General features: G+C 43.2%; 1 protein-coding gene across 1 annotated transcript in view; it reads left to right on the forward strand.

Annotated features, from left to right (window-relative positions):
* Positions 1-13,222, forward strand: part of LOC120054382 (cyclic nucleotide-gated cation channel alpha-3-like) — a 45,055-nt gene that overhangs the window by 16,144 nt on the left and 15,689 nt on the right. The gene's annotated exons all lie outside the window — the stretch shown is intronic.

The raw sequence follows: 13,222 nt of genomic DNA on the forward strand, positions 1-13,222 counted from the left end.
GGTGAGGTTCTACTACTCAGACACATTGTCAGGTCTAGAACAGCTGAGGTTCTTCAACTGTATTTGATCAATTGTCAAGGAAGAGAGGCATGGCACTGAAATGTTATGCAATGTTTTATTTGTCACATGCTTGTAAACAACAGGTGTAGACTAACAGTACTTACTTACGGGCCCTTCCCAACAATACACAATAATAGAAACATAATAATATGAGGAATGAAAACAAAATGAGTAACAATAACATGGCTATATACACAGGATACCAGTACCGAGTCAATGTGCAGGGTATGAGGTAATAACATGGCTATATACACAGGGAACCAGTACTGAGTCAATGTGCAGGGTATGAGGTAATAACATGGCTATATACACGGGGAACCAGTACTGAGTCAATGTGCAGGGTATGAGGTAATAACATGGCTATATACACAGGATATCAGTACCGAGTCAATGTGCAGGGTATGAGGTAATAACATGGCTATATACACAGGATACCAGTACCGAGTCAATGTGCAGGGTATGAGGTAATAACATGGCTATATACACAGGGAACCAGTACTGAGTCAATGTGCAGGGTATGAGGTAATAACATGGCTATATACACGGGGAACCAGTACTGAGTCAATGTGCAGGGTATGAGGTAATAACATGGCTATATACACAGGATATCAGTACCGAGTCAATGTGCAGGGTATGAGGTAATAACATGGCTATATACACAGGATACCAGTCCCGAGTCAATGTGCAGGGTATGAGGTAATAACATGGCTATATACACGGGGTACCAGTACTGAGTTGATGTACAGGGGTATGAGGTAATAACATGGCTATATACACGGGGTACCAGTACTGAGTTGATGTACAGGGGTATGAGGTAATAACATGGCTATATACACAGGATACCAGTACTGAGTCAATGTGCAGGGTATGAGGTAATAACATGGCTATATACACAGGGTACCAGTACTGAGTTAATGTACAGGGGTATGAGGTAATAACATGGCTATATACACGGGGTACCAGTACTGAGTTGATGTGCAGGGTATGAGGAAATTGAGGTAAATACAGTATGTACATACCAGTGCATTCAGAAAATATTCAGACCCCTTGACTTTTCCCACATTTTTTTACGTTACAGCCTTATTCTAAAATTGATAAAATAAGGTTTTCCCCTCATCAATCTACACAATACCCCATAATGAGAAAAACAAAAACAGGCTCGTAGAAATGTCTGCATATTTGGAAAAAACTAAAACAGAAATTTACATAAGTATTACATAAGTATTACGTAAATTATGTATATGGTATGAGACTCAAAATTGAGCTCAGGTGCATTCGGTTTCCATTGATCAACCTTGAGATGTTTCTACAACTTGCAGATAGCCCGGTTAGCCAGTGTGCGGGAGCACTGGTTGGTTGGGCCAATTGAGTTAGTATGTACATATGTACATGAATGTATAGTTAAAGTGACTGTGCATACAGTATATGATAAACAGAGAGTAGCAGCAACGTAAAAGAGGGGTTGGGTTGGGCACACTATGCAAATAGTCCGGGTAGCCACCTGTTCAGGAGTCTTATGGCTTGGTGGTAAAAACTGTTGAGAAGCCTTTTTGTCCTAGACTTGGCACTCCGGTACCGCTTGCCATGCGGTAGTAGAGAGAACAGTCTATGATTGGGGTGTCTGGGGTCTTTGACAATTTTTAGGGCCTTCCTCTGACACCGCCTGGTGTAGAGGTCCTGGATGGCAGGCAGCTTAGCCCCAGTGATGTACTGGGCCGTGCGCACCACCCTCTGTAGTGCCTTGCGGTCGGAGGCCGAGCAGTTGCCGTACCAGGCAGTGATGCAACCAGTCAGGATGCTCTCGATGTTGCAGCTGTAGAACCTTTTGAGGATCTCAGGACCCATGCCAAATCTTTTTAGTTTCCTGAGGGGGAATAGGCTTTGTCGTGTCCTCTTCACGACTGTCTTGATGTGTTTGAACCATTCTAGTTTGTTGGTGATGTGGACACCAAGGAACTTGAAGCTCTCAACCTGCTCCACTACAGCCCTGTCGATGAGAATGGGTGCGTACTCATTCCTCCTTTTCCTGTAGTACACAATCATCTCCTTAGTCTTGGTTACGTTGAGGGATAGGTTGTTATTCTGGCACCACCCGGCCAGGTCTCTGCCCTCCTCCCTATAGGCTGTCTCATCATTGTCGGTGATCAGGCCTACCACTGTTGTGTCGTCTGCAAACGTAATGATGGTGTTGGACAGGAGTACAGGAGGGGACTGAGCACACACCCCTGGGGGGCTCCAGTGTTGAGGATCAGCGTGGCAGATGTGTTGCTACCAACCCTCACCACCTGGGTGCGGCCCACCAGGAAGTCCAGGATCCAGTTGCAGAGGGAGGTGTTTAGTTCCAGGATCCTTAGCTTAGTGATGAGCTTTGAGGGTACTATGGTGTTGAACGATGAGCTGTAGTCAATGAATAGCATTCTCACATAAGTGTTCCTTTTGTCCAGGTAGGAAAGGGCAGTGTGGAGTGCAATAGAGATTGCATCATCTGTGCATCTGTTTGGGCGGTATGCAAATTGGAGTGGGTCTAGGGTTTCTGGCATAATGGTGTTGATGTGAGCCATTACCAACCTTTCAAAGCACTTCATGGCTACGGACGTGAGTGCTACGGGTCTGTAGTAATTTAGGCAGGTTTAGGCAGGTAATTTAGGCAGGTTGCCTTTGTGTTCTTAGGCACAGGGACTATGGTGGTCTGCTTGAAACATGTTGGTATTACAGACTCAATCAGGGACATGTTGAAAATGTCAGTGAAGACACCTGCCAGTTGGTCAGCACATGCCCGGAGCACACGTCCTGGTAATCCGTCTGGCCCCGCAGCCTTGTGTATGTTGACCTGTTTAAAGGTCTTACTCACGCCGGCTACGGAGAGCGTGATCACACAGTCATCCGGAACAGCTGATTCTCTCATGCATGCCTCAATGTTGCTTGCCTCGAAGCGAGCATAGAAGTGATTTAGCTCGTCTGGTCGGCTCGTGTCACTGGGCAGCTCGCGGCTGTGCTTCCCTTTGTAGTCTGTAATAGTTTGCAAGCCCTGCCACATAAGACGAGCGTCGGAGCCGGTGTATTATGATTCAATCTTAGCCCAGTGTTGACGCTTTTCCTGTTTGATGGTTCATCGCAGGGCATAGCAGGATTTCTTGTAAGCTTCCAGGTTAGAGTCCCGCACTTTGAAAGCGGCAGCTCTACCCATTAGCTCAGTGCGAATTTTGCCTGTAATCCATGGCTTCTGGTTGGGGTATGTACGTACAGTCACTGTGGGGACGACGTCCTCGATGCACTTATATATTAAGCCAGTGACTGATGTGGTGTACTCCTCAATGCCATCGGAGGAATCCCGGAATATATTCCAGTCTGTGATAGCAAAATAGTCCTGTAGTTTAGCATCTGCTTCATCTGACCACTTTTTTATAGACCGAGTCACTGGTGCTTCCTGCTTTAATGTTTGCTTGTAAGCAGGAATCAGGAGGATAGAGTTGTGGTCGGATTCACCAAATGGAGGGCGAGGGAGAGCTTTGTACGCATCTCTGTGTGTGGAGTACAGGTGATCTAGAATTTCCTTCCCTCTGGTTGCACATTTAACAAGTTGATAGAAATTTTGTAGAAGTGATTTAAGTTTCCCTGCATTAAAGTCTCCGGCCACTAGGAGCGCCGCCTCTGGGTGAGTGGTTTCCTGTTTGCTTATTTCCTTATACAGCTGACTGAGTGCGGTCTTAGTGCCAGCATCTGTCTGTGGTGGTAAATAAACAGCCATGAAAAGAATAGCTGAAAACTCTCTAGGCAAGTAGTGTGGCCTGCAATTTTTCACAATATACTCTACTTCAGGCGAGAAAAATCTCAGATTTCGTCCACCAGCTGTTGTTTACAAATATGCACAGACCCCCCCCCCCCCCCCCCCCCCCCCGTCTTACCGGAATGTGCTGTTCTATCTTGCCGGTGCAGCGTATATCCCGCTAGCTGAATATCCATGTCGTCATTCAGCCACGATTACGTGAAACATAGGATATTACAGTTTTTGATGTCCCGTTGGTAGGATATTCGTGATCTTACCTCGTCTAATTTATTGTCCAATGATTGCACGTTGGCGAGTAATATTGACAGTAACGGCAGCTTTCCCACTCGGCTTCTCCGGGTCCTGACCAGGCATCCGGCTCTTTGTCCTCTGTACCTGCGTCGCTTCCTCTTGCAAATAACATGGATGTCGGCCCTGTCGGGTGTTTGGAGAATGTCCTGTGCGTTTTGTTTGTTGTAGAAAAAAAGGTACTAAGACATAAAAAAGGAACTAAGGTCAGAACGTGACAACAGGACAGATAATATCAATCAAATTCAATCACATTCATTTATAAAGCCCTTTTTACATCAGTTTATGTCACAACGTGCTATACAGAAACCCAGCCTAAAATCCCACACAGCAAGTAATGCAGATGTAGAAGCACGGTGGCTAGGAAATAGGGAGATAGTGCAAATTAATTACTTAAAAATCATACGATGTGATTTTCTGGATTTTTGTTTTAGATTCCGTCTCTCACAGTTGAAGTGTACCTATGATAAAAATGACAGACCTCTACATGCTTTGTAAGTAGGAAAACCTGCAAAATCGGCAGTGTATCCAATACTTGTTCTCCCCACTGTATATATATATATATTTCTCCTTTCTTTAACCAGGTAGGCCAGTTGAGAACAAGTTCTCATTTGCGACCTGGCCAACTGCGACATCAAGATTATGATCAGTGATTAGTTCATTGACTATAACTGTCTTGGAAGTGAGGGATCTAACATTAAGTAGCCCTATTGTGAGATGTGAGATATTATCACAATCTCTTTCAATAATGACAGGAATGGAGGAGGTCTTTATTCCAGTGAGATTGCTAAGGCGAACACCGCCATGTTTAGTTTTGCCCAACCTAGATCGAGGCACAGACAGTCTCAATGGGGATAGCTGAGCTGACTACACTGACTGTGCTAGTGGCAGACTCCACTAAGCTGGCAGGCTGGCTAACAGCCTGCTGCCTGGCTTACACCCTATCTCATTGTGGAGCTAGGGGAGTTAGAGCCCTGTCTATGTTCGTAGATAAGATGAGAGCACCCCTCCAGCTAGAATGGACTTTGTCACTCCTCAGCAGACTAGGCTTGGTCCCAGAAAGGGGGCCAATTATCTACAAATGATATCTTTTGGGAGGGGCAGAAAACAGTTTTCAACCAGCGATTGAGTTGTGAGACTCTGCTGTAGAGCTCATCACTCCCCCTAACTGGGAGGGGGCCAGAGACAATTACTCGATGCCGACACATCTTTCTAGCTGATTTACACGCTGAAGCTATGTTGCGCTTGGTGACCTCTGACTGTTTCATCCTAACATAATTTGATGCCGACATGGATAACAATATCCCTATACTCTCTACACTCGCCAGTTTTAGCTTTAGCCAGCTTTAGCCAGGTTTTCAATTTGTCAGAGCTAATGGTGGGAGCCTTCGGCGTCTCAGACCCCGTAACGGGAGGAGTAGAGACAAGAGAAGACTCGGCCTCTGACTCCGACTCGCTACTTAATGGGGAAAACCGGTTGAAAGTTTCTGTCGGCTGAATGAGCGACACCGGTTGAGCAACAGCATTTCCCTCCAGAAGCCATGAGAAAGTTGTCCGGCTGCGGGGACTGTGCGGGGGGATTTATACTAACGTTACTATCTGTACTTACTGGTGGCACAGACGCTGTTTCATCCTTTCCTACACTGAAATTACCCTTGCCTAACGATTGCGTCTGAAGCTGGGCTTGCAGCACAGCTATCCTCGCCGTAAGGCGATCGTTCTCCTGTATATTATGAGTACAGCGACTGCAATTAGAAGGCATCATGTTAATGTTACTACTTAGCTTCGGCTGGTGGAGGTCCTGTAGAACCATGTCCAGATAAAGCGTCCAGGCTGAAAAAGTGCTGCATCAGATGACCTGGCCTCCACAATCACCTGACCTCAACCCAATTGAGATGGTTTGGGATGAGTTGAACCACAGAGTGAAGGAAAAGCAGCCAACAAGTGCTCAGCATATGGGGAACTCCTTCAAGACTGTTGGAAAAGCATTCCTCATGAAGCTGGTTGAGAGAATGGCAAGAGTGTGCAAAGCTGTCATCAAGGCAAAGGGTGGCTACTTTTAAGAATATAAAATATATTTTGATTTGTTTAACACTTTTTTGATTACTACATGATTCCATATGTGTTATTTCATAGTTCTGGTGTCTTCACTGTTATTCTACAATGTAGAAAATAGTAAAAATAAAGAAAAACCCTTCAATGAGTAGGTGTGTCCAGACCTTTTACTGGTACTGTACATGGTACTTATATATAAAAGCAATCACATAACAATAATACATGACCAAACATAAGCTCTTTAATCCCACCCCCCCAGCCACTCTCAGCCCATTCCACCTGTCACCATAGACCTTAGCTCTTTAATCCCACCCCCCCAGCCACTCTCAGCCCATCCCACCTATCACCATAGACCTTAGCTCTTTAATCCCACCCCCCCAGCCACTCTCAGCCCATTCCACCTATCACCATAGACCTCAGCTCTTTAATCCCACCCCCCCAGCCACTCTCAGCCCATTCCACCTATCACCATAGACCTTAGCTCTTTAATCCCACCCCCCCAGCCACTCTCAGCCCATTCCACCTATCACCATAGACCTTAGCTCTTTAATCCCACCCCCCCAGCCACTCTCAGCCCATTCCACCTATCACCATAGACCTTAGCTCTTTAATCCCACCCCCCCAGCCACTCTCAGCCCATTCCACCTATCACCATAGACCTTAGCTCTTTAATCCCGCCCCCCCAGCCACTCTCAGCCCATCCCACCTATCACCATAGACCTCAGCTCTTTAATCCCACCCCCCCAGCCACTCTCAGCCCATCCCACCTATCACCATAGACCTCAGCTCTTTAATCCCACCCCCCCAGCCACTCTCAGCCCATTCCACCTATCACCATAGACCTTAGCTCTTTAATCCCACCCCCCCAGCCACTCTCAGCCCATTCCACCTATCACCATAGACCTTAGCTCTTTAATCCCGCCCCCCCCAGCCACTCTCAGCCCATTCCACCTATCACCATAGACCTTAGCTCTTTAATCCCGCCCCCCCCAGCCACTCTCAGCCCATTCCACCTATCACCATAGACCTCAGCTCTTTAATCCCACCCCCCCAGCCACTCTCAGCCCATTCCACCTATCACCATAGACCTCAGCTCTTTAATCCCGCCCCCCCAGCCACTCTCAGCCCATTCCACCTGTCACCATAGACCTTAGCTCTTTAATCCCGCCCCCCCAGCCACTCTCAGCCCATCCCACCTATCACCATAGACCTCAGCTCTTTAATCCCGCCCCCCCAGCCACTCTCAGCCCATTCCACCTATCACCATAGACCTTAGCTCTTTAATCCCGCCCCCCCAGCCACTCTCAGCCCATCCCACCTATCACCATAGACCTCAGCTCTTTAATCCCGCCCCCCCAGCCACTCTCAGCCCATTCCACCTATCACCATAGACCTTAGCTCTTTAATCCCGCCCCCCCAGCCACTCTCAGCCCATTCCACCTATCACCATAGACCACCCTCGTTTGGTTTCCATGTGCCATATATTTTTCAAATTGTGCTGTGATGTTTTACATAAATGTTTAACCTTTCTAATTGTATATTATCCACAGATTGTGAGATAAAGATGAAAAACTTTCCTTTGTGTATTATTACATTATTTGTTGACTGACAATGTCACTGCTATTTGTGAAGCAAATTTTAAGTGAATGTTGTGATTTTTTTTTAAACCATTCCTGAACCTGTGACCAGAAACATGCTACATAGGGGAAATACCAGAATATATGATCTAGTGATTCTGTCTTTTTGCAGCAAAATCTACAGAGATCAGATTGTTGTATGTCCCATACATATATAGCCTTCTGTTGGTAGCAAGAATTTTGTGTAATCACTTAAATTGAAAAACTCAGTGTTGAATCAAGTCTAGTTTTTTGTACCAGTTCATAAACCATGTGCCATGGAATCGGTAGATCAAAAACCTCTTCCTATTTACTTTGCAACCTGTATGGTGCAGAGGTCAATATTTTTGTCCTCGGATGAAACTGGTATACTTTTCTATTTATGCCAGTTCCTTTCAGCCAATTTGTAGATTTAATACATGGACGGCTCCCTTGTCCACTTGCCGCCGCATTTGTTGTGGTAATGCTGCAATCAGTTGGTTTTAAATTTGGATTGAGCAAACATTCCTATATATTTTCGACATAACTCCATCGTTTCTATTCATAATATCATATTTTTTTCTCCAAGATGGCGTAGCAGTCGGACGTCTGTTTTGTCTGGTCCCGTCCCGTCCTATGTACAGTGGGGCAAAAAAGTATTTAGTCAGCCACCAATTGTGCAAGTTCTCCCACTTAAAAAGATGAGAGAGGCCTGTAATTTTCATCATAGGTACACTTCAACTATGACAGACAAAATGAGAAAAAAAATTCCAGAAAATCACATTGTAGGATTTTTTATGAATTTATTTGCAAATTATGGTGGAAAATAATTATTTGGTCACCTACAAACAAGCAAGATTTCTGGCTCTCACAGACCTGTAACTTCTTCTTTAAGAGGCTCCTCTGTCCTCCACTCGTTACCTGTATTAATGGCACCTGTTTGAACTTGTTATCAGTATAAAAGACACCTGTCCACAACCTCAAACAGTCACACTCCAAACTCCACTATAGCCAAGACCAAAGAGCTGTCAAAGGACACCAGAAACAAAATTGTAGACCTGCACCAGGCTGGGAAGACTGAATCTGCAATAGGTAAGCAGCTTGGTTTGAAGAAATCAACTGTGGGAGCAATTATTAGGAAATGGAAGACATACAAGACCACTGATAATCTCCCTCGATCTGGGGCTCCACGCAAGATCTCACCCCGTGGGGTCAAAATGATCACAAGAACAGTGAGAAAAAATCCCAGAACCACACGGGGGGACCTAGTGAATGAATTGCAGAGTGCTGGGACTAAAGTAACAAAGCCTACCATCAGTAACACACTACGCCGCCAGGGACTCAAATCCTGCAGTGCCAGACGTGTCCCCCTGCTTAAGCCAGTACATGTCCAGGCCCGTCTGAAGTTTGCTAGAGAGCATTTGGATGATCCAGAAGAAGATTGGGAGAATGTCAGATAACCAAAATATAACTTTTTTGGTAAAAACTCAACTCGTCGTGTTTGGAGGACAAAGAATGCTGAGTTGCATCCAAAGAACACCATACCTACTGTGAAGCATGGGGGTGGAAACATCATGCTTTGGGGCTGTTTTTCTGCAAAGGGACCAGGACGACTGATCCGTGTAAAGGAAAGAATGAATGGGGCCATGTATCGTGAGATTTTGAGTGAAAACCTCCTTCCATCAGCAAGGGCATTGAAGATGAAACGTGGCTGGGTCTTTCAGCATGACAATGATCCCAAACACACCGCCCGGGCAACGAAGGAGTGGCTTCGTAAGAAGCATTTCAAGGTCCTGGAGTGGCCTAGCCAGTCTCCAGATCTCAACCCCATAGAAAATCTTTGGAGGGAGTTGAAAGTCCGTGTTGCCCAGCAACAGCCCCAAAACATCACTGCTCTAGAGGAGATCTGCATGGAGGAATGGGCCAAAATACCAGCAACAGTGTGTGAAAACCTTGTGAAGACTTACAGAAAACGTTTGACCTCTGTCATTGCCAACAAAGGGTATATAACAAAGTATTGAGATAAACTTTTGTTATTGACCAAATACTTATTTTCCACCATAATTTGCAAATAAATTCATAAAAAATCCTACAATATGATTTTCTGGATTTTTTTTCCTCATTTTGTCTGTCATAGTTGAAGTGTACCTATGATGAAAATTACAGGCCTCTCTCATCTTTTTAAGTGGGAGAACTTGCACAATTGGTGGTTGACTAAATACTTTTTTTGCCCCACTGTATATATAGTTTTTCTTCTTATATATTTAGTAATATATTTTTAATCTCAATTTCCATCTACGGACTGAACATAATCTCCTGCAACCCGACTCACCCAATGTGGTACGGATCTGCTATTTTGTTTACGCTTTAATGCTTTAATATTGAATCATTTTAGCGCTCCAAAACTCGTGTTCATTATATAAATAGGCACGTTTAATTTTGTCTGGCTTAGCATTCGAAATAAAATGAAATATTTTTTGCTCATATGATTTAAAAAAACAGTCGCCTGGAGTAGGCAGCGCCATTAGTAAGTAAGTGAACTGTGATAGGACCTAAGAGTTAATCAATGTGATTTTCAATAAATAGACAAGTATTTACCTCTCCATGGTTGCAGAATCTTATCTATTTTTGCTACCTTTCTATTGAAATTGATTGTGGTAATTTGTGGTAATCTTTTGAGATGTGAATACTAAGTACACTACCGTTCAAAAGTTTGGGGTCACTTAGAAATGGCGTAGTTTTTGAAAGTAAAGCTAATTTCTTTGTCCATTAAAATAACATCAAATTGATCAGAAATACAGTGTAGACATTAATGTTGTAAATGACCATTGTAGCTGGAAACGGATGATTTTTTGAAGGATTATCTACATAGGCGTACAGAGGCCCATTATCAGCAACCATCACTCCTGTGTTCCAATGGCACTTTGTGTTAGCTAATCCAAGTTTATCATTTTAAAAGGCTAATTGATCATTCAAAAACCCTTTTGCAATTATGTTAGCACAGCTAAAAACTGTTGGGCTCATTAAGGAATCCATAAAACTGTCCTTCTTTAGACTAGTTGAGTATCTGGAGCATCAGCATTTAAGGGTTTGATTACAGGCTCAAAATGGCCAGAAACAAAGGACATTCTGAAACTTGTCAGTCTATTCTTGTTCTGAGAAGTGAAGGCTATTCCATGCGAGAAATTGCCAAGAAACTGAAGATCTCGTACAACGCTGTGTACTACTCCCTTCACAGAACAGCGCAAACTGGCTCTAATCAGAATAGAAAGAGGAGTGGGAGGCCCCGGTGCACAACTGAGCAAGATGACAAGTACATTAGAGTGTCTAGTTTGAGAAACAGACGCCTCACAAGTCCTCAACTGGCAGCTTCATTAAATAGTACCTTGCAAAACACCAGTCTCAACGTCAACAGTGAAGAAGAGCCTCCGGGATGCTGGCCTTCTAGGCAGAGTTGAGGACTGACCAGGACCAACCCTGCCTGGCTTCAGAAGCAAGCCAGCAGTGGGATGCAGGGTGGTGTGCTGCTGGCTAACTTGAACCCATTTACAAAATCTGATATGAAGATCAGGCCTGGTATCTTTTATGTTTCAAAATGTTCAATTGTTTCAAGTAATTTGAACAGTCGGAAAATAAAATATTAAATATATTAAATGATGTTTAATAATTAGTATATTCACCACTTTTGAGTTTCTTTGCCCAAAAATACAAAAATATATTTCTCCCTCCCAGTACTTTTTCCACCCAACCGCATCTATATTTGTAGAGTGAGTTTCCTGTAAACAATATATATTATATTCTTTCTCTCTTAAAACTTATTTGGGATAGGGGGGCGCTGTTTTCACTTTGTAAAAAATCATTCCCAAATTAAACTGCCTCGTACTCAATTCTTGCTCGTACAATATGCATATTATTATTACTATTGGATAGAAAACACTCAAGTTTCTAAAACCGTTTGAATTATATCTGTGAGTAAAACAGAACTCATTTTGCAGCAAACGTCCTGTCAGGAAGTGAAAAATCTGAAATCGAGGCTCTGTTCCAGGGCCTTCCTATTCATTTGCTTCAAATCTATGGATATACATGCACTTCATACGCCTTCCACTAGATGTCAACAGGCAGTGAGAGGTGAAATGGGGTGTATAGCTTGATCTGAGGTCAAAAGAGAGCTCTTGGAATGACATGACCCCAATTTCCTTTGTTCAGCAAGGCGCGGGAAGGAACTCTGGATTGCCTTCTGAAAAGCTTTCGTTATAGACGGCTAATATCTCCGGCTTTGATTTTATTTGATAAATGTGATAATATCATCCTAAAGTATGTTTTTTCAATATAGTTTTATCAGATTATTGAAAGTTTATCGGGAGTTTTGGCGTGTTCCGTTCTCTGCGTTTGGTGGAGATGGACAGCTTCGCGCCACTTGGCTAGCTTTGGTTGCTAATTCGACAGGAAAAAAGGACATTCTATAACCAAACAACGATTGTTCTGGACAAAGGACCCCTTGTACAAGATTATGATGGAAGCTCAGCAAAAGTAGGAACCATTTATGATGTTATTTCGTATTTCTGTCGAAAATGTTTAGTATTATTTTCCGCCCTGATTTTGGGCGCTGTCTCGCTATAACGTAAGCTGTATGTCGTACTAAAGTTATTTTTAGAATTCTAACACGGCGATTGCATTAAGAACTAGTGTATCTTTCATTTGCTATCCAACATGTATTTTTTAGTAAAGTTTATGATTAGTTATTTGGTCAGATTAGGTGAGTGTCAAAAATATATCCGGAGATTCTGGAAAAAAGTTGCTACGTTTTCACAATGTATAACCACGGATTTCAGCTCTAAATATGCACATTTTCGAACAGACCATAAATGTATTGTGTAATATGATGTTATAGGACTGTCATCTGATGAAGATTGTGAAGGTTAGTGAATAAATTTATATCTTTTGCTGGTTTTTTCACTATCGCTACCTTTGCGTTGAATGAATGCGGTTGTGTGGCTGGCTACTGTAGTAAGCTAATATAATGCTATATTGTGTTTTCGCTGTAAAACACTTAAAAAATCTGAAATATTGGCTGGATTCACAAGATGTTTGTCTTTCATTTGCTGTACACCATGTATTTTTCATAAATGTTTTATGATGAGTATTTAGGTATTTCACGTTGGTCTTTGTAATTGTTCTAGCTGCTTCGGTGCTATTTGTGATTGTAGCTGCAATGTAAAACTATGATTTATACCTGAAATATGCACATTTTTCGAACAAAACATAGATTTATTGTATAACATGTTATAAGACTGTCATCTGAAGTTGTTTCTTGGTTAGTGACTAATTCTATCTCTATTTGGTCGGTTTTGTGCAAGCTACCTGTGCTGTGAAAGAAATGTCTGTGCTTTTTTTGTATTTGGTGGTGAGCTAACATAAATATACGTGCTGTTTTCGC

The sequence above is a fragment of the Salvelinus namaycush genome, chromosome 10 (genome assembly GCF_016432855.1).
Source record: "Salvelinus namaycush isolate Seneca chromosome 10, SaNama_1.0, whole genome shotgun sequence".
Lineage (NCBI taxonomy): Eukaryota > Metazoa > Chordata > Actinopteri > Salmoniformes > Salmonidae > Salvelinus > Salvelinus namaycush.